Raw genomic sequence first — 21,283 nt, 5'->3', positions numbered from 1 at the left:
GTGGAGAGATCATGGGAATCTTATGGTGTCACTGAGTCTGCCATCTCTACACTTATTTGCCCCTGCTAACTGGGCAAAGAAACACCTTTTTAACTTGGTGATTCTCTTTATTTAGCAGGGGGAGAGTAACTGGCCCTATCCACCCCCAGCACAGTACCTCCAGTGACTGTTGCTGGTGTCTGTCTGATGTTTCTTTTTAGAATGTGAGCCCTTTGGGGACAGGGAGCCATCTTATTTATTTATTATTTCTCTGTGTAAACTGCCCTGAGCCATTTTTGGAAGGGCGGTATAGAAATCGAATTATTTATTATTATTATTATTATTATTATTATTATTATTATTGAGGAGAGGAGAGCTGGTCTTGTAGTAGCACGCATGACTTGTCCCCATAGCTAAGCAGGGTCCACTCCGGTTGCATATGAAAGGGTGACTAGAAGTGTGAGCACTATAAGATCTTCCCCTCAGGGGATGGAGCCGCTCTGGGAAGAGCAGAAGGTTCCAAGTTCCCTCTCTGGCTCCTCCAAGATAGGGCTGAGAGAGATTCCTGCCTGCAACCTTGGAGAAGCTGCTGCCAGTCTGTGAAGACAATACTAAGATAGATAGACCAATGGTCTGACTCAGTATATGGCAGCTTCCTGTGTTCCTAATAATACTATTTGGTTTATTTAAAATGGGAAGATTCAGGTGACCCAATGCAAGTAAGTAGGTGGGAACTGGAGGTCTCCAGGGAGTGTGTGCTGCTGCTGCAAACCACAAATGTGGCTCATTTTGTGTCATCCAAACCCACCATGTTGTGTCTACAGAATGTTGGATTCTCACTGCCACCCAGCCTTGCTCAACATTCTCTGCCCAGCTTCAGCTCTTGGTTACAGATTTTAGGTGAATACTTTTCACATAGATTTTAGGCTGCAGTGGGAAGCCAACATTCTCCATTCCATATTCCTGGTTTGGATGACACAGAAATAGCTGGAAGTAGCTTCTTGCAGTGGGAGCATGCACTTCCTGGGAACCGCTGGTTCCCTCTTACTTGTAGCAAGTGGTGTGAACCTGCTGTATATATGTTGAACATTAGATGGAGCCAAATAGCAGAGCACTCATATAAGCAAATATAGGTTAGATCAGTTTTCAGAGAGACCTCCCTGAATCCTGAAAGGCTCCTTAAAAGTGCCTTCAGCTCTCACATCTCCTCACTGCCTCACTTACTCAGCAAATCTGTCAAAAACTGCCATTCCTTTACACTCATGAAGCCTGCTTAGCTCAGCCACTTCCATCAACTGGAAGTAGGTACATAGTATACTACTTGACCAGATTTTGATAACTTTCTTTCTTAAAAAAAAAAAAATTCTTTTTTTTATTTTTTTCAACATAACAGAAATAGAAAAGAAACATAGAAAAAGAAAGAAAAAATTAACTTTACAATGAGCAGTTTTTAGACATCTCATAAGTACATACCTCAATTGTTCAGCAGCCCTCTGTTCTCCACCTTCCAAAACACACACACACACACACACACACACACACACACACACACCTACCCTTGCCAAGAATTGTAAAAACAAAAAAACACAGAAATAACACTTTAATTAGCCATCTATTCTAGAAAGAAAAACCAAATCTTGGATGAGGGTGTTGATCCTTTGCTAAATTGTAAATTATGAAAGGTTCCCAAATAGAAATAAATGTTTCATCTGAAGTATTCTGTAAGTAAGCAGTAACCTTAGTCATAGAGGCATATTCCCATAACTTTAATAACCACTCATCTACAGTTGGGATTATTTGTTGTCTCCATTTAGCAGCATATAAGATCCTGGCTGAAGTAATCATATACAAAGACAGCCCTGTATACTTGGTAGGAGTATAAGATTTAGTCATATTTAACAAGAAAACCTCTGGAGAATAAGGGTTAGGTTTAAAATTTCTTGCATCTTGCAGTGAATATTCTTCCAGAATTCTTCGCTTTGCTACATGTCCACTACATAAAGTGGACCCGCTGTGATGTGTTTAATGATTTCTTTGTGTATAAAACCTCTTGTATCCGGGCCAACTTGGATTTAGTCCCCACAATGACCGCAGTGTCTGAATCGGAGGTGTTTAGCGACTCCTCTTATGTGGTTAGGGGGGCTCAGTTTCAGTTTGTGACTTGTGAGGATGTGGACAAGATGCTTGAAGCAATGCAGCCTACCACCTGTTCTCTTGACCCTTGCCCGATGTGGCTAATACTATCTGGCAGCAAAGTTGTTGTAGAAGGCCTGGTAGATATCATAAATGCTTCTCTGAGGGAGGGCAGGATGCCTCCTTGTCTTAAGGAAGCAATTATTAGACCACTTCTGAGGAAGTCTGCCTTGGATTCCTCAGAATTGAGCAACTGTAGGCCTGTTTCCAACCTTCCGTGGCTGGGCAAGGTAATTGAGAGGGTGGCGGCCTCCCAACTCCAGACAGTCTTGGATGAGACTGATTATCTAGACCCGTTTCAGACCAGCTTTTGGGTGAGATATGGGGTGGAGACTGCCTTGGTTGACCTGATGGATGATCTCCAATTGGCAATTGACAGAGGAAGTGTGACTCTGTTGGTCCTTTTGTACCTCTTGGCGGCTTTCGATACTATCAACCATAGTATCCTTCTGGAGCGTCTGAGGGGGTTGGGGGTGGGAGGCACTGCTTTGCTGTGGTTCCATTCTTACCTTTTGGGCAGATTCCAGATGGTGTCTCTTGGGGACTGTTTTCTTCAAAAACTGAACTTCGATATGGTGTCCTTCAGGGCTCCACATTGTCTCCAATGTTAGCAATAGCAATAGCAATAGCACTTACATTTATATACCGCTCTATAGCCGGAGCTCTCTAAGCGGTTTACAATGATTTAGCATATTGCCCCCAACTTTCTGGGTACTCATTTTACCAACCTCGGAAGGATGGAAGGCTGAGTCAACCTTGAGCCCATGGTCAGGATCGAACTTGTAACCTTCTGGTTACAGGGCGGCAGTTTTACCACTGCGCCACCAGGGGCTCTTTAATGTTGTTTAACATATACATGAAACCGCTGGAAGAGATCACCAGGAGATTTGGTGCAGTGTGTTATCGGTATGCTGATGACACCCAAATCTATTTCTCCATGTCAACATCATCGGGAGAGGGCATAACCTCCCTAAATGCTTGTCTGGAGGCAGTGATGGGCTGGATGAGAGGTAACAGGCTGAGACTGAATCCAGATAAAATGGAGGTACTTATTATGTGGGGTCGGAACTCAAGAGATGATTTTGATCTGCCTGTTCTGGATGGGGTCACACTTCCCCAGAAGGAACAGGTACGCAGTCTGGGTGTGCTTCTGGACACAAAACTCTCCCTGGTGTCCCAGGCTGAGGCAGTGGCCAGAGGTGCCTTTTATCAGCTTCTGGTGATATGCCAGCTGCATCCGTTTCTTGAGATAAATGACCTCAGGACAGTAGTACATCTGCTGGTCACCTCCAGACTTGACTACTGCAATGCGCTCTATGCGGGGCTGCCTTTGTACATAGTCTGGAAACTGCAGTTGGTCCAGAACGTGACAGCCAGGTTGGTCTCTGGGTCATCTCGGAGAGACCATATCACTCCTATCTTAAAAGATCTAAACTGGCTTCCGATATGTATCTGGGCAGAGTACAAGGTTTTGGCTATAACCTATAAAGCCCTAAACATCTTGGGCCCTTGGTATTTAAGAGAACATCTTCTTTGCTATGAACCGCACTGCCCATTGAGATTGTCTGGATAGGTTCATCTGCAGTTGCCACCGGCTCGTCTGGTGGCTACTCAGGGACGAGCCTTCTCCATTGCTGCCCTGAGGCTTTGGAACACACTTCCTGCAGAAATAAGAGCCTCCCCATCTCTTATAACTTTTAAAAGGGCCGTCAAGATGCATTGGTTCACCTAGGCTTTTAATTAGATACTGTTTTAATTGTGTTTTAATAGTTTTAACTTTTTACATTTTAATTGTTGAAATGTTTTAATCTTTTTATTCGTTGTTTTTATTGTCTTGTAAACTGCCCAGAGAACTTAAGTTTTGGGAGGTATTAAAATATGTTAAATAAATAAATAAATAAATAAATAAATAAATAATATAAAATATCACTGCATGGCTCTTACACTTCCAACAATCTCCAGAGTAATTGTTATCCATCTTTGCAATCATCATGGGAGTAATATACCACCAAAAATACATTTTATACCAATTTTCCCTTAAGGTGCTATTTGCTGTAAATTTAATGTTCACCTTCCATTGATATTCCTATTGTTGCATATCAACTGTCCTGTTTAAATTTTGCATCCACTTAATCATACAGTCTTTTACCTGTTCTGTATGAGCCTCTGGTGGCGCAGTGGTAAAACTGCTGCCCTGTAACCAGAAGGTTACAAGTTCGATCCTTACCAGGGGCTCAAGGTTGACTCAGCCTTCCATCCTTCCGAGGTCGGTAAAATGAGTACCCAGAATGTTGGGGGCAATATGCTAAATCATTGTAAACTGCTTAGAGAGCTTCGGCTATAAAGCGGTATATAAATGTAAGTGCTATTGCTATTGCTGTTTCTGAATCATATTTCAATAGCAACTTATATATTAATGCCAGTAAATGATGGGTATTTTTAGCAATTAATACTTCGAATTCTGTTATGTCTCTAATTGTGGCACCTTGTCTTTGTATTTTTTCTGCACTATAGTACTAATTTGTAGATATTGAAACCTTGAGGGCTAATTGGACCATTCCGAAGCAACAGTCTGGATGGGTTTCATTTTTGTTTTTCCTGTTGTTAAACTTTGCAAATTGTATGCCTTCTCTCTCCAGTAGGCAAAATTTCTAGAATTTTCTTCTCCATGAAGAAAGATGTTTATGATAGATAGCAAAGGCAATAACTCCAGACTTATCCTGTTCTTATAGTTGTCCCAAACATGTAATGAACTAATTGTAGTACTAGTTGTATAGGATTTTATGTCATGATCTTTCCTTTTAAAATTAGTCCATAAATACTTATGTAACCCTTCTGGAAGGTCAGACCCTTCCATAGCCATCAGCAAACCATATGGTTCTCTAATCCAGTCAGAAATCCATGTCAAGCAACTAGCATGATGATATAATATCAAATTAGGAACAGGCAATTCTCCCCAATCTTTTACATCTTGCATGACCCTGAACTTAATTCTTGGTTTCTTTTAACTGGCCCAGATAAAAGAATTTATATTCCTCTGTCACATATTCAATGTCTGATCCTCAATTTTAATAGGGATCATTCGAAATAAAAAGCTCATCTTTGGTAAAATATTCATTTTGACAGATGCTATCCTTCCCAGCCAAGAAAGATTTAATTTTTTCCACCTGGTTAGATCTGCCATAATAAGGCTCCACGATGGTAAAATAATTATTCTTGAACAGATCTTTGTTATTCACTGTTAAATTAAACCCCAAATATTTAATTGGTTTTTCTGTCAGTTGAAATCCAGACTTGTCTTTCAAATATAATAGTTCTGTATCTGACAGGTTCCATGTAAGGATCTGTGTTTTGTTTTTATTGATCTTATATCCTGAAACCATGCTATAATGATTTATATGCTCTATTATTGAGTCCAAAGAGTCCTTTAGTTGAATAATTGTAAGAACCATCATCTGCATACAATTTTATTTTATGTTCTTGCTCCACCATTTTAATTCCAGAAACCTTTTGTTCCTGCCTTATCTTCATTGCCAATGGTTCAAGAAATAGGATAAACTAAGATAAACAACAATGGTGGAAGGGGACACCCTTGTCTAGTGCCCTTTGTATAGGTCATCTTTTGGATATTGTCCCATTCACTATTATCTTTGCTCCTGGTAAATACTCTTCGTTCCTGGTAAATACTTTGTTCCTGGTAAATACTTTGAATCCATGAAAGGAAATTCAGACCACAGTTCATTTTTTCTAATAGTTTAAATAAGAAGGACCAATCAAGATTGTCAAAAGCTTTCTCTGCATCTAAGAAAATCATTGCTGCTTTACTCTTACTCTTTGAAATATCATCTATTGCATTCAATATATATCTCAGATTGTCTTTCATGTATCTCTTCGGTACATATCCTGTCTGATCTGGATGTATTCTATCAATTTAAAAACATTTCAGCCTTCCTGCCAAAATCGCCATAGAGACTTTGATAACTTTCCATGACATGAACTGGTCTTCTTTGGCTATTATGGAATATTAATGTTCCTTTTTCAGATTTCAGATAGGCTGCTCAGGTGATGCCTCAGGGCAAACCTGTAGTGAAAGACTCACAATGATAGGGTTGTTTATTATTTATACATAAAATACCCTACCTTTTGCTCAAGAGACCCACAAGACATTCCCCAAAGACCCACGAGGTGGCTCTAACCAGTGTGAGAGGCTTCTGGGGATACTCTATGCCTCTTGAGCTCCAGAGCTCCTTTTTCCGTAGAGGGGCTTCAGCCTATTTCATACTGAGAGAAATTGCCCAAAGAAATTAGCAGTCAGTAAAAGCAGATTGTAGGAATTAAGAACACATTTGTACTGGGCTTTACAAAAACTTCAAACGGTTATGCCATTTCCCACTTGTAATGATTATTGATGCAAAAAGGTGGAGATTGGCAGTTTGAAAATTAAATAGAAAAATCCTACTCAACTTTGTTCCACTGAAAACCAGGGATAGTCCAAATGATATGTTCTATTATTAATTTTGTAATAACTTAAACCTGATTAGTGTTTGAAGACTGATGAATTGCTATAAAGAATTGTTATAATAAACTTGAAATTTTTTGATTCCGCACTGTGCCTTCAAGAGCTCTTAATTTTTCCTTCTGTTATAATATTCATAGCAGATATAAAGAGATATCAGTCATTCAAGGGTAAAATGACAAGAGACTTAGCTCTGAAAATGATGTTGTTAGTCATGTCAGCTTCTAATAGGAGCTGTGAAATAATTCAGAAGCTAGAAATCCAGTATCTTAAGAAATCCCTCACATATGCAAATATAGACTTTTCTACTTAGAATTTCAATTATCAGCTAGGATTGGGTGGTCAAGCTGAGACTTTCCAGCTGTAGTTGTACTGAGGTCCCTATCATCCCCAGCTGCAATAAATTGCAGCAGGGGATAGATGAGAGTGATAGTCCAACAATAGCTGGAGAGCCTCGGGTAGTCCAGCCCTGAGTTAGGAAAACAGAACTTAAAATGTAGAACACTTAGGCAAGGGGCCAGTCTAGCAGCTCTCATTTCAGGCAGTGGATTTGCTGTTGGGGGTAATCATCTGCTTTGGGGACCCTCAAGAAAATCAGTAGAAGTCTCATCAGGCCAGCTAGATGATCCATTCCTATAGGTTCACAGATCCAACTTATTTCCGGAACTCTTTGGGAAATTTCATTGTGAATATAAATAGCTATTAGGGATGTGCACACATTGATTTTTTCAATTCAATTTGTACCCAAATTTAATCACCCCTGGTTTGTTTTGGGTATAAATCCCCCCCATCACCCCAGATACAATTTGGATCTGAATAGATCCAAATCTGAATCGATTTGGGGCAAAAAGGGATTCCAGGGGCAAAAGAGTGGGGTGGGTGGTAGTCCCCAATGGGTGGAAGCTACAACTCAAATTTCAAATAAATTGGGCGCAAAGCGGTGATTTTTAAAGAATTTTTGAAGTTGGAGCGAATTTAATCTCCCCCCCATAGGGAATAATGGGGATTTCAGCAGCCCCATTACTGGGGGGGGGGGGGACAACAGGGTGGACCAGAGTGGGCTGTGGTGGATGGTAGTTCCAAATGGGTGGAAGGAAGCTACCACCCATATTTCAAAGAAATTGGGCAAAGGGGTGATTTTTTAAAACAAATTTGTGTTTTGTGCATCTTTAAGCTTTTTCCCATAGGGAGTGATGGGGATTTCAGCAGCCACATAACTCCATATGGGGGCACCAGGGTGGCCCAGAGTGGGTTGTGGTGTAGTGCACATGGAGTGCCAAGCACACAAACACCCCCCACAATTCCACAAGCCATGGGGTACTGGGTTTTGTTGTTACAAAACATCATGATTACTCTAAGATGTCTTTTTTCTAAACCCAAAATCCCCAGTTGTTGTAGCCTTACCTCATAAGAAAGGTGCTTTAGCCCTCTAATCATTTTCATTGTTTTCTTCTGCACCTTGTCAAGTTCTATAATATCTGTTTTGATATATGGTGACTAGGGATGTGCAAACAGGTTCAAATTCGAACCAGTTTGAACTCGGACCAAACAAGGCCTTGAATTGGCAATGCTGGTCTGAGTTTGAACCAAACAGGGTCTATCGAACTGGTTTGAAGAGGCTTGAAGGCTCAAGCCTCCATTTTAGGTGCTGGTGGCAATTTTGTGACTGTTCTGTCACTTGCTGTGATTTGCTGAGCTCCAGCTTCCCTGATTGGCCAGAAGTGTTTGGCCCTCGGGTAGGCTTTGCAGTGGTGCCAGTCCTGGCGAACTGGCACCCTATTGGCCCTGGGGGAGGGACAAGAGTGTGGCTCCAAAAGGAGGGAGATTCAACTTCTACTTAAAGGCAGCCCCTGGGCTTGCAAAATCACTCTTTGCCGAGGTGTGAGAGAGAGCTGTGGCTCTCTGTGCTGCTTTTCGACCTCTGGTTCTCTGGTTTGGTCTCTGCTGTGCTGGTGATGTCCATCCTGCCTGCTTGGTTTTTGGCTTCCCCCCTTCTTTTTTTATCGTAATTTTCCTGGCTTTGTGTGGCTGCTGTGTGCTTTCCCTTTTGGATTCCACCCCTCCACACACACACACAGTGTGAGTGTCTCCTCCTGCTCTCCCCGGCTAGCCACTGCTGGGGGGCAGGGTGCATAGATCCTTGGATGGAGGTCCATTTGGTCCATTTTTTAAAATCACCCCCCAATACACCAGCCCAATCTTCCTGTTTGCTGACTGGCCGCTTTTGTTTTTCTGGGCTGCAGAACACCTAGGGGCACAAACCCAGGTGCACCCACCAAACCCCAAGGCAATTGGACACTCTTGTGATTTTAGATTATTTTTTGAAGATTTTCCAATATTTTGTATTTGAGGATGCCCCAACTGCCCCCATTGGTGTGTGTGTGTGCCTGGGCACAAAAGTGGGTTTGGGTACAAGGGAGGCATTTATTTATTTATTTATTTATTTATTTATTTATTTATTTATTTATTTATTTATCTAGTAAATTTATTGACTGCCTGACTTCCAGAGACTTGAGGAGGTTTACATAAATTAAAACAAGAGAAAAAAGGGCTACAACTTATTGTTTAGCCCTCATATTCCCTATAGGGAAAATGCAAAAAAATTGAAACATCTTCCAAAAATAATTAAAAATCTTTTTAAAATCATTGGTTGGTTGGCTGGGTTGGTTGCTTTTGCTGCCTTGTGCAGTAGTATGTCTTGCGAAGTGTTTGTTTGTGGCTGTAGTACTAGTCATCTTTTATGTCTTGTGGTCTGGTTTCCTTGTTGTTGTTTTTTGAGCTGGCATGCAGGTCTGTCTTTGTGGTTGGTTGTTTTTTGGTATGCAGTTTGTTGTCTTCTTAGTTGCATCACTGCCTGTTGGATTATGGCCTGCTTGGGGCACAAAAATAGGGTGTGTGGTAGGCACCTATGGGTGCCAACTACCACCAAAACCCCTAAGCAATTGGACACTCCTGTGACTTTTAGTGAAGTTTTGAATCCCCCCCCCAATTTTTTACATTTTCCCCAGAGGGAATAATGGGGATTTGAGGCTGCCCTGTCTGTCCCCTTTGGGGGAGGGTTCCTGGGCACCCCAAAGTGGGTTTGGGGCAAGGTGCATTTGGCCACAACCTCCTTCCCAAGAAGCCGTAAGCCAGTGGGGTTCATGGGTTTTTAAAAGATTTTTAAAATTATTATTTTTTGCCTTCTCTACAATGAATGGATGATCTCCATTGAGAAACAGCATCCACGAGTTCACACAGAGGTCACTAGGTCAGGTCACACAGGTTGACCATTCATTCATTCATTCATTGAAGAGAATGCAAAAATAAATTTAAAATGTCCCTATAGCTTGAATTAATTATTTTTAAAGGCCTCTGTTGTTTAAAGAAGCATCTTTCGCTCACTAGAAGCCAGTGCAGCCAGGTAGGTAGGAGACTCCTCTAGGCTCCCAGGTGTCAGGCCAACCCCTTAGCATGCTTCCTTACCAGGAACTGGGCGGAGTGACACTGTGTGCCCTCTGCATGACCCTCTCCCCTGCATTTTTCAGCTGGCCTGGTACTGACCACCACAGTCTTTCCTGCCACATGATCTTCGACAAGAAGAGAAAAGCGCACTGGTAAGCGCACTGGAAAGTTTGGCCTAATGAAAAAGACAGTGTTTTCTAAAAGGAATCTGATCCATTTTCTGAATAAATTTGAACTGTCAAGCAAGCTTCACTAAAAGGGTAAATAAACTAACATTTAAATATCTTACCTCTATAAGTATTTAATGTATAGCGAAATTTTCACTCGTCTAATAAATATCTTAGTGACTCCTTTGCTTCCCCAGATAGTAATTCTAGAGTTGCCCCGGTAGAGTTATCTTGAAAATGACACACACGGTATCCATTTGTGGGCCTGTTTCCTTTTAGGATCAGGGTATACTTTTCAGTTTTACATATCAGTTGCTGGTGGAAACCCCTTGAGTCACAGTTATTCATTTCAGTTGAAGCATGGATAAAATACTGCATGGTTTAATCCTACAGCTCTATAATTCCCTTATCACCAAAATCATATATTCAAAAGCTTATAAACACAGTCTGAGGGTTGTTATTACACAATAGACAGAGGTTACATTTAACAGAAAAATCCCATTTAATAACAGTTAAGTAAGTCTATTCCCAAACTATTTTTATTCCAATCCTTTCTCTTCAGTGAAGCAGTTTTGACAATGCTTCTAAAATCTGCTGTTGTGCCTTTGTTCATAACAGTATGGCCGCATTCACATGTAACGTGAAACCGGAGGTTGCCAAACCCTCAGTTAATTTCTCAATCTGTGAATCACATCGCAGATGTTCATCTAACCATGGAATGACAACCTCTGATTTCAGGGCAGGGCAGGGCAGGTCCTCCCTCTTTCTGGTCCACTGAGGCTGCATACTAGCCAGATCCATAGCGCTCGCATCACCAGACTGTAGGCAAGGTGTCAGCATGTCTACAGGGTGGCAGCCACTGGCCACAATCTTCAGGGGTTGGCAGAGAAAGGGCATTTAAATCCCTTTAAATGCCATGTCATTCAAGCCGTTCTTCTGACAGCGATTGCACTGCCACCCTCAAAAGAGCCCTGAAACAAAACTGTCTAGCACAAGCACAATTTCTGGTCGGGGGTGGGTATTGGGGGCACTATACTTCTGTTAGTTAGGAAAGGGAAGGGAACATGATGACCTCCTAGGAGGTGATATGTATGTGAGGGAGGGCAAAGGATCCTGGGGTCTGGCCTGCCATGACCATGGATGATCTTGTGATGGCTCACCCCAATAAACCAATCCATGGAGACCAAACCACACTCCTGCCCCCATGGGAGCTTGCCACCAGGGGACTCACACACTCATGAGAGGGCGAGTCTACTTGGGATGACCTTTAGCTCACCAGCCTTCAGCTCATGAGATGAGCTAAAAGGTGGACCCACTTCCACTGGGCCCCCATTCTCTCTGATCAATGATAGAACCTTTTTACAGCAACCCCCCCCCCCGAAACTTTTAACACATCCAAAGGAGATTTTTAATGCTGCATGTGTCTGGGCATAGCCAGGTGGGCAGACTGGGGAAACCCCATGACTGGGGATGGAACTTTATTCTCAATCAAATTTACCAGGTTCGGACCAGCATTGTGCAATATACAGACCACAGGGAGAGGGGAGTGCTGATTTCCAGAGACCCCAGGGGAGTAGGGTTGCTGTTCTGGGCAAAACCAAAGATGGACATGTTCAAATGGGTGGTCAGGTTGGCAGAGGGCACAATTTGACAGTTTCTTCATAGCAGTCACCAAGACAGGGAGAGCTGTTGCCGGGGTACCTGTTCCTGTGACTAGCTTGTATAGAGCAACTTGGCTGGGTGGCATCCACGGCTTGACACTCTTGTGCGAGAGTGGTCTATGGAAGAAGGATATGGCATCACACATTATTAGTGATTCAGCTCAACACCCGATGCCCCACAGATGGTTCTTCTCATGAGTTGTGAAGGGGTATCCCCATGACTTTACACTCTCATGAGTGAGCAGTCTGCTCAGAAACAGCACCCATCATCATCACAGATGTCAAATTGCTCCTTTCACTGGGGCAATGCTGATCCTGCTGCCTGGCTCTTCTCATGAGTAAGTCTAGGGACCACACATTTTCTCTCAAGGAGAAGAGACTGGGCCACCCTTCCCCAACAACACTGCACAAAAACTAGACCTTAGCCATTCAAGAATTCCTGGCTGAGGCTGTCTTTTAAATCCAACCCCAGGTATTGCTACCCTGCCATATGTTGCCATCGCAGTGCTCTAATGGGGTTTCCCTGCTTATGTTGCCACCTTGAGTGCATGTGCTTGTGAACATACATCATTGTTCCTTCATTTTCAGAGAGCAAAGCACATGGTGCCTGTCTTGCCATCCCGTCCTCTTCATCTTCTGATTGCCAGGAGTTATGCAAGTTATTGAAGTTAATTAATTAATGGCAACAGACCCAATCTAAAATTAAAAACCCATCAGATTGCAGTAAAATACTCTTAAAAGCCTATCTAAAGAAAAGAGTTTTAAGACCTTAAAAAAACCGTGAGGGAAGGAGCATGGAGAAGCTCCTTATAATATCAAATGATGAATGTAGAAATGTTGTGTATGTGGTGCTTAAAAAAAGGGAAAATAAGACAGCTCACACTAGCAGTTTGAGGTGGGGTGGGTGGGCTAGCTCTGTGGTAGAACACATGCTTTGCATGCAGAAGGTTTAATCCCTGGCATCTCCAGGAAGGGCTGGGAAAGACCCCTGTCTGAAACCCTGGTGGACCATTGCTTGTCCATGTCAACAATATTGAACCAGATGGATAAATAGTAGGGCAGCTTTTACCAGGCTCACACTATGACTGAAGAACCTGCTATTACTTCATGTTGTATATCTTCATTCTGGGCACATATCTCAACAAAGGAGATTCACTGGATCGCTCATACAACTGGAATTTGCATGGAGACAGCCAATTGAATGGAGTCAGTCATGTGAACAGTGGCAGTCAATTGTATGGATCGTGGAATTTGTATGGAGACCGCACACATAAAGATAATTCAAGTGATTGCAGAAAATGAGAACTTATTAAGCTATTCATACTGAGTCAGACCACTGGTCTATCTAGCAGCTCTCCAGGGTTTCAGACAGCAGCCTGCCAAATTCTACCTGGAGGTATCAGGGATTGTCCCTGGGATCTTCTTTATACAAAGCATATGCTCTACTTAGGGATGTGCATTAATTGATTTTGCCATTTCAATTTGTACCTGAATCAAATCACCCTTGATTTGTTTTGCATCTGAATCTGCCCCCCTGAATCATCCCAGATTCAATTTGTACCCAAATTTTCCAAATCTGAATTGATTTGGGGGGAATTGGGTCCCTAGGGCAAAAGAGTGGTGTGGATGGTAGTGCCCAATGGGTAGAAGCTACCATCCAAAATTCAAAGAAATTGGGCCAAGGGGTCATTTTTAAATAATTTGAAGTTGGTTCATCTTTAAGCTTTACTCCATAGGGAATAATGGGGATTTCATCAGCCTTATAGCTCCATGTGGGGGGCACTAGGGTGGCACAGAGTGAGTTGTGGTGGGTGGTAGTGCCCAATGGGTGCAAGGAAGCTACCACCCAAATTTCAAAGAAATTGGGCAAAGGGTGATTTTTTAATAATTTTTGAATTTTATGCATCTTTAAGCTTTTCCCCATAGGGAATAATGGGGATTTCAGCAGCCTTAGTTATAACTCCCCGGAGGTGTGTGTGTGTCACCAGGGTGGCCCAGAGCTCTACTACTGAGCTGCAGTCCCGTCACCAACCAAGGAGTAATCATGGAAAACTATTCTCATCTTATATCAATTGCTAAGGTGCATTACTCCGCTATCACAATGTCTTAATCCAATTTGTTATATGCACGTCTGTCATTGTATTTCCCAACAATTCCTGCAAATGCTCAGTTTAACCAACAATCTGAGCATAATAGGATCATAATTATGGTCTGGATCATGGCTGGGACTGAGACTGGGAAAGGAAGGAAGGATGGATAAGGTGGCTCAGGATCCCAGTTGAGGCACTGGTAACTTCCAACTTGCACCATTGCTTCTGCTATGGTGCAAGTTGGAAGTGGAACCCAGAGCTATGCACTACTACTGTTGTCAAGGCTTATTGTCCTGATCTTCTCTCTGGCCTGGTGACTTGGGCTGGACAACACTAATAATAATCTTGTACCTCATCGATTCAATATCTGTCATTTTTCTGATGCATGGCAATTGTGATTTGAGTGTCTGTTGGTAGGCAAATGCCTACTGCAGTTACAAGCAGGTGGTGCTTCCTCAGAACCCTGTCCCTGGTGCAGGATGGAAGCATTAGTGGCCTTTGTCATGTCCTAAGGTAGAGTGAAGACTTGCTTTAATATGAAGAGAAGAAATAAAGAAATAAAGTTTTTAAAAGGTGGGTGAGTTGCAGTAAGCCCAAAATTGCCTTTGTATAGGCTCAGACAACTTCCCTCCTTCCTTGTGTTCTCTGGGCTGGGTGGGAAAAGTGCTAGACTGCCTTCTCACTTTTGGTTGGGTGGTTGATAAAGAGTGCTAAGGGCTGGCTGGCTGAGGGGAGCTCCTGGCTTGCTGGCTTCTCTCACGCATCTGCCCTCTGGCCACTCTGCCAAGGGAAAGAAGGCAGGTTATAAAAGAGCTTCACTCTTCCTTTTCCCTCCCAGACAGCTTGTTCCATGTTGGCCTCTTGGGTCACTCTAGCCAACTTCACCCCTGCCTTATTTGGAAGTGTGGCTGGCTGCATTGGGCTGTGTTGGTCAATTGCGTTGGCATTCAGAGGAGCTTTCTGCTTCAGCCACAGTTGGGGTAGGGTGCCCAAGTTCCAAAGATACCTCCCCCACAAGAGACTGCAGTACTTTTAAAATTTAATTAGCCGTGGCAGAAAGCAGAAAGTTGCCTGGCCCAAAATCATACACAAAGAAATACAACCAACATATTTCAGTGCCCAAACTTTGGATAATTCCAATCACAGAACCATTTTTTGAGGGGAAGGGGGAGATGTGGATTTCTCCAGAAACATGCTCATACAAGTGGGGCAGATCTGGTTGACATTCAGCACATTTAGTGGGATTGATTTGTAAAACGTGCTCAAATCCCTCCACTTAAATCAATGGGACTTGAAAGTTACTAATTTTGGCTAGCCCATGGTTGTGCTTATGTTTTTTTTAAAGGACCGCTTAACATGTTTTAAATTTGATAAATTAAATTTAAATTTGATTGGGTATGCATAATAACCTGCCTTGTATATTGGCCACAACTATAGAATTTAAAGCACATGCACATTTTTAAAAGCTCTGTGTCTTTTAAAAATAATAAGTGATCCACTGAAAAAAGAAAGCAGCAAGTGTAATAGGAATTGGTGGATTTTAATTCCCCCCCCAAAAGGCTTCATATCCCCCCCTCCAGTTATTGTTATATGTAATGATCTTCCATCATTAAAAGTAATAGCTTAAAGTGGTTCTGGGATCAAGTTATGAGACTGCAAGTGTTAAAGGACACAATTCACCAGGAACATCTTCTGTGCCAATTGTATTAAATTGTATGGGAGTTGCCCAAGAGCAGAAGCTTTGTGCATCTTGAATGTGTCCCAAGGTCACTTGAATTTGATGAAAATTGCCCAGTGGAAGTTAATAGCATTCCACTGAAGCATTTGGGGACAAGCCTTTCTAAGGAAAGCCTTTTAACTTTTTTCAACAACATTCTCATCAATTTAATAGCAACAGGTTGGCTGAACACCCATTAACTGAGCATCATCCTGTGTCTAATGGATTTTCAGGAGAATTTGTAGAGTCTCCTGGGATGATCTAAATTTTCCTTTCTATCTTTTAAAAGATGTGGTCTGCGATAGAGAAAACATATATTGTATACAGCCTTAAATAGCAAATTTCTTGCTGTCAAATTGAATTACTTTACTCTATGATAGCCAGAAAAATGCCTGAAGGGATGGTTTTGAAAACACGTTCCATGAAGAGTATGCATCACTGGAAATGAATTTCTTTAAAAGCAGGGCACAGAAAATCGCAACAAAGGAATGGATAAATTGCCTATTTGTTTTTGTACTGCCAAAGTCTTTCACTTCTAATGTACAAGGGGGGAGACATTAACTGGAATGAATGGATCTGATGCATGGCTCAAAAATGATGTGTATTTGCTGTAAGCACTGTAAAGCATAGAAACATGCACAAGGGGGCAGCTACTCTACATGTTTATAAAGTGACAGTAACTCAGCACCTCGTGTATTGATAATGATGATGTGAAAGCAAAGACAGATGACAGCAGAATTTGAACATAAGCATGGCCAAATCATCATAAACATTGAGGAGATTCTCACGATTGGCCAAAAGCGGGCTAAGGGAGCCTAGCCCACTGTAGAGTGAGCATGAGACCCACAGGGATCGCAGGCAAGCCTGGTTTCCTCAAAGCAGGTAACCCGCTTAGGTAGCCCTCCTCTTAGATGAGGTTAGCAGAGCAAGCGCTGCATTAATGCCATCTATCTGATCATGTCTTGCTGCGGCGTGGCTCCACACTGTGGCAACACATGAGGAGACCCCCGCTGGGAGTCTGAAACAAGCCTCCCCACCTGGGGGTCTCTCCAGGATGCCCTGTGTGCTTGTGTGGGGCATCCTAGAACTTCCGGGGGCCATGTGGCCCCCGATCCCCACAGCTCCCGCTGGCTCCGTGATGGAGCCAGGATTCGTGTGGGCGGCCGTGATGGAGCCAGGATCTGGCTGCCCAGGGCTGCTGGTGTGCTTGTCTGTGGGGAGAGCGGGCTAAGCCCATTCAGGCGAGTCTCACTGATTGTGAGACTCACCTCAGTGTCTACTATATGGATATGGGTTTCCACACTTGTCCTGATATGAAATCCACTTCACTCCAGTGGTCATGCATCTATCCCTTCCTCACACGGTCCAAAAGAACAGGGGCCACTAGCTACAGTCTGCATGTGCATGTGCGAGAAAACTGCATGTGCAATCAGAACACGTTTGCAATCAGAACATCCTGATCAAAACACTGAGAGTGACTGGGAGTTGCAGCAGGAAATCAGGGAGGCGTCAAGGAGAGGCAGGGCTGTAATAATGGGTGACTTGAGTTACCCACACATAGAATGGGTAAATTCACAGTCAGGTCATGACAAAGAGGTCAGATTTCTAGATACGCTAAATAACTGTGTCTTAGAACAATTGGTCTTGGAACCAACCAGAGAGAAGGTGACCTTGGATTTAATTCTGAGTGGCACCCAGGACCCGTGCATGATGTCAGTGTCATTGGCCCTTTAGGGAACAGTGACCATAGTGCCATCCAATTCAGCATACATGTGGGGAGAGAATCACCAAGGAAGTCTAACATAGACACATTGAATTTCACAAAAGGAAACTTCTCCAGAATGAGGAGTATGGTGAAAAGAAAGCTGAAAGGGAAAACCAGGAGAGTCACTTCGCTCCAGAATGCATGGAGTTTACTCAAAGCCACAATACTAGAAGCCCAGTTAGATTGTATACCCCAAAGGAGGAAAGGTACCACTAAGTCCCAGAGGATGCCTGCATGGCTAACAGGTAATGTCAAGGAAGCCATAAAAGGGAAGAAGACTTCCTTCTGAAATGGGAAGGCCTGTCCAAACGAAGAGAACAGAAAGGAACACAAACTCTGGCAAAAGAAATGCAAGGTGACAATAAGGGAGGCAAAAAGAGAGTTTGAGGAACATTTAGCCAAAAGCATCAAGGGGAATAACAAAAACTTCTTTAAATACATCAGAAGCAGGAAACTTGCCAGGGAGGTGGTTGGACCATTAGACAATGAGGGACTGAAAGGGATTATTAAGGAGGATATGGAGGTTGCAGAGAAGCAACCCCCCCCCCTTCAAGTGGCACCTGGGGCAGGTGCCCTGCCTGCCCTTCCATAGATATGCCCCTGTGGTCACCACATCTAAAAAAGGACATTGTAGAACTGGAATAGGTGCAGAAGAGGGCAACCAAGATGATCAGGGGCCTAGAGCACCTTTCTTATGTGGCAAGACTACAACACCTGGGGCTTTTTAGTTTAGAAAAAAGACGACTACGGGGAGACATGATAGAGGTCTATTCAATCATGCATGGTGTGGATAAAGTGGATAGAGAGAAATTCTTTTCCCTCTCCCGTAACACTAGAACCACGGGTCGTCCCATGAAATTGATTGCCAGGAAATCTAGGACAAACAAACGGAAGTACTTTTTCACACAATGCATAATCAACTTGTGGAATTCTCTGCCATAAGATGTGACAGCCAACAACCTGGATGGCTTCAAGAGGGGTTTGGATAACTTCATGGAGGAGAGGTCTATCAACGGCTACTAGTCGGAAGGCTATAGGCCACCTCCATCCTCAAAGGCAGGATGCCTCTGAATACCAGTTGCAGGGGAGTAACAGCAGGAGAGAAGGCATGCCCTCAACCCCTGCCTGTGGCTTCCAGTGGCATCTGGTGGGCCACTGTGCAAAACAGGATGCTGGACTAGATGGGGCTTGGGCCTGATCCAGCAGGGCTTTTCTTATATTCTTATGTTTTTATGTTATTGGCTGGTTTGGATAATATGTCTGATCAGCCTCACCAAATCCAGCGGGAGGAGTGTGGGTGCATACTGTTTTATCATACTGTTGGTATGCATACTGTCACGGTGAGTGTGGGTGCATACTATTATTTCAGCACATAACTGAGTGGATGAGATAATGCCCAAGAAGGGATGTGCACAAACCTGTTCGGAGGGCCTTTTACAGGCTTCTGAACAGGTTCGAACAGACTGGCAGTTTGGCTGGTTCAAAGGCGGGGGGGATACCTTTAAGGGTTAAGTTAGGATTAGGGTTAGGGATGACCGCATGTGCATCGGGTACTTCCTGTCACTCTCAGTGGGGAAAACTTGGTGGGAGGGGTACTTTCTCCCCTGCCCTTAAAGGTATCCCCCCGCATTTGAACCACCATGCAAACCCTATGCTCAAGTAGCAGTTTAACTGGGTGTGGGGGTAGTTCACAATTACATAGCTGCAGGATGGCACTTCATGTGGGGAGGAAATGCATGCACTTACATTCCTCACTATGTGATTTTGCAGGACTAGTTGGATGTGCCATACAGACTAAGGAATGTAAATACAAGTGTTCCATAGATGAAAATGGGAAAGTTCCAATTGTGAGCTTTGTACTCAGCCACTGACAATAACAATTTTCTCGAACCAAAGATTTCAGTGGGACTTTCTTCCAAGTAAGCCTGCAATCCTATGCACAGGATTAAGTCCTATTGCATCAATTCAATCAATCAATCTTTATTACGGTCTCAGACTAGCATAGCCTATTGCATTCAGTGAGACTTGGTTTGGATAGTACAGGGTTGGGTGGTAAGGCTGGGGTTGTGGTCAAGATTGCAATGCACCACACAGAGAGAAGTCTAAGTAATGCTACAGATCTGAGGAGCAATGAATATAGGAGGAAGCTGGGAAGATCCACATATACTTTGGGTTTGTACTTCAGGTATACCCTCTTAAGGCACATTTTCAAAAAATATTTACTTTGGAGGCAGATCCGGCCGCTTGCCATGTACATGGGTGGTGCGGCCTGTTTGCCCAAGCCCCTTGAAAAGGAGCATAAGGCATCTGGGAGCACCTATTGACTTTCAGGGGCTTAAGGGAGGAGCCCAGGTGGCCAGCTGACATGCGGTATCCTCCCTTCTCAGTCCGTTCTTTTGGGGCACCCTCCCTCCCTTCCCTGGGTACAGTTTGAGCTTTGCTGGTTGCATTTTGGGGACCAGGCAGGATTTTTTTGGGCACTCACTTGATTGGCATTTGGTGCACATCCTGTTTTTCCTGCCTCGTTCTGTACCTCTTAGTTAGTTGGTTGATCGTAATTTCTTGGTTACAATGGCAGGTACAGTACAGTGGGAGTTAAGATGCCAGGGATGATGAGCACCTTCAGGTACGTGATTGGCAATAGAGGGGCCTGTCAATCCCGAGAAGCTTGGCAGCTCAGGGAACTCTGACCTGGCCCACTCTACTCTGTCAGGTGTCACCCCCTTGAAAGGCTTCGTGGCTTTGGGGGTGGGGGTGATGGTATGGACAGTGAGCTGACCTTAGGTTGCCTGAGATGGGCATCTTTCACCTTAGGGCAATGGGCAGCCTTTAACCAAGATGTGTTGCCGGTGGGTCATTTAGGTGAGGCTTGCACTGATGGTGGCATGCCTCTAGCTATTGGACTGGGTGGTGAGCCAAACCTATTCCATTAAAATTGTTCAATAAAACTGAGGTTCTTTTTTCACCATATCATGTGTCTTGTGTCTTCTTTGGTGTGGGTGCAAATAGTCTATGGTCTGGTGGCAGCAAAGCAAATATGTGATAAATCCCAGAAAAGGATGGATGGAGATATAGATATAGATAAATTATATGGGAGTGGGGGCATCCAACTTCCTCAAGTGAGCAGATTTCTGATAATATGAGCCAATGAAATCAATAGGAATTGCTTCTATGCAATGGCCACATACCAAAGTGCATAGTGTTCCTCATGCCCAACTGCTTTTCAGGCTGCCCTTCCCACTGTGGTCCTCTTGCCTACTGAAAAGCCACTCTTAAAGGTTGGAGGACTCTACAGAGTATTCTGGGTACTGCACACATATCGGGACTGTGGGACTCTAATTGGGGACACTGACTGACCTACTCTGCAATGCTTGGTGGTAAGGGCTCCATGCATGGAATTGCATGCCATGCTGCCCATAATGAGCTGTATGTAATGAAACTCCACACTTGGAGCCCTTATCACCAAATGATGTGACTCTGTGGCATGGCCCCATTGCACACATTGTTTACATGTGTGCAGGGGCATAGGAGATGCTCAAGCCTCTCGTGTCCCCTTGTATGGGACATCAACCTCTGTACTTAGGGTTAGGATCTCACCAATAATGCATGACAGAGAATTTCTTTATGAACTAGGGAGGATTTGTCATTGTCGATCTTCAAGTTATCTGGTGAAACTATCAGAGAAGTGACAATCAGTTCTGTCATAAGGAGGGAAAAATGGATGGTATGATTGAACTTTATTATCAAAATT

This window comes from Hemicordylus capensis, chromosome 1 (assembly GCF_027244095.1).
Source record: "Hemicordylus capensis ecotype Gifberg chromosome 1, rHemCap1.1.pri, whole genome shotgun sequence".
Taxonomy (NCBI): Eukaryota; Metazoa; Chordata; class Lepidosauria; order Squamata; family Cordylidae; genus Hemicordylus; species Hemicordylus capensis.
This window is presented reverse-complemented; position numbering follows the sequence as displayed.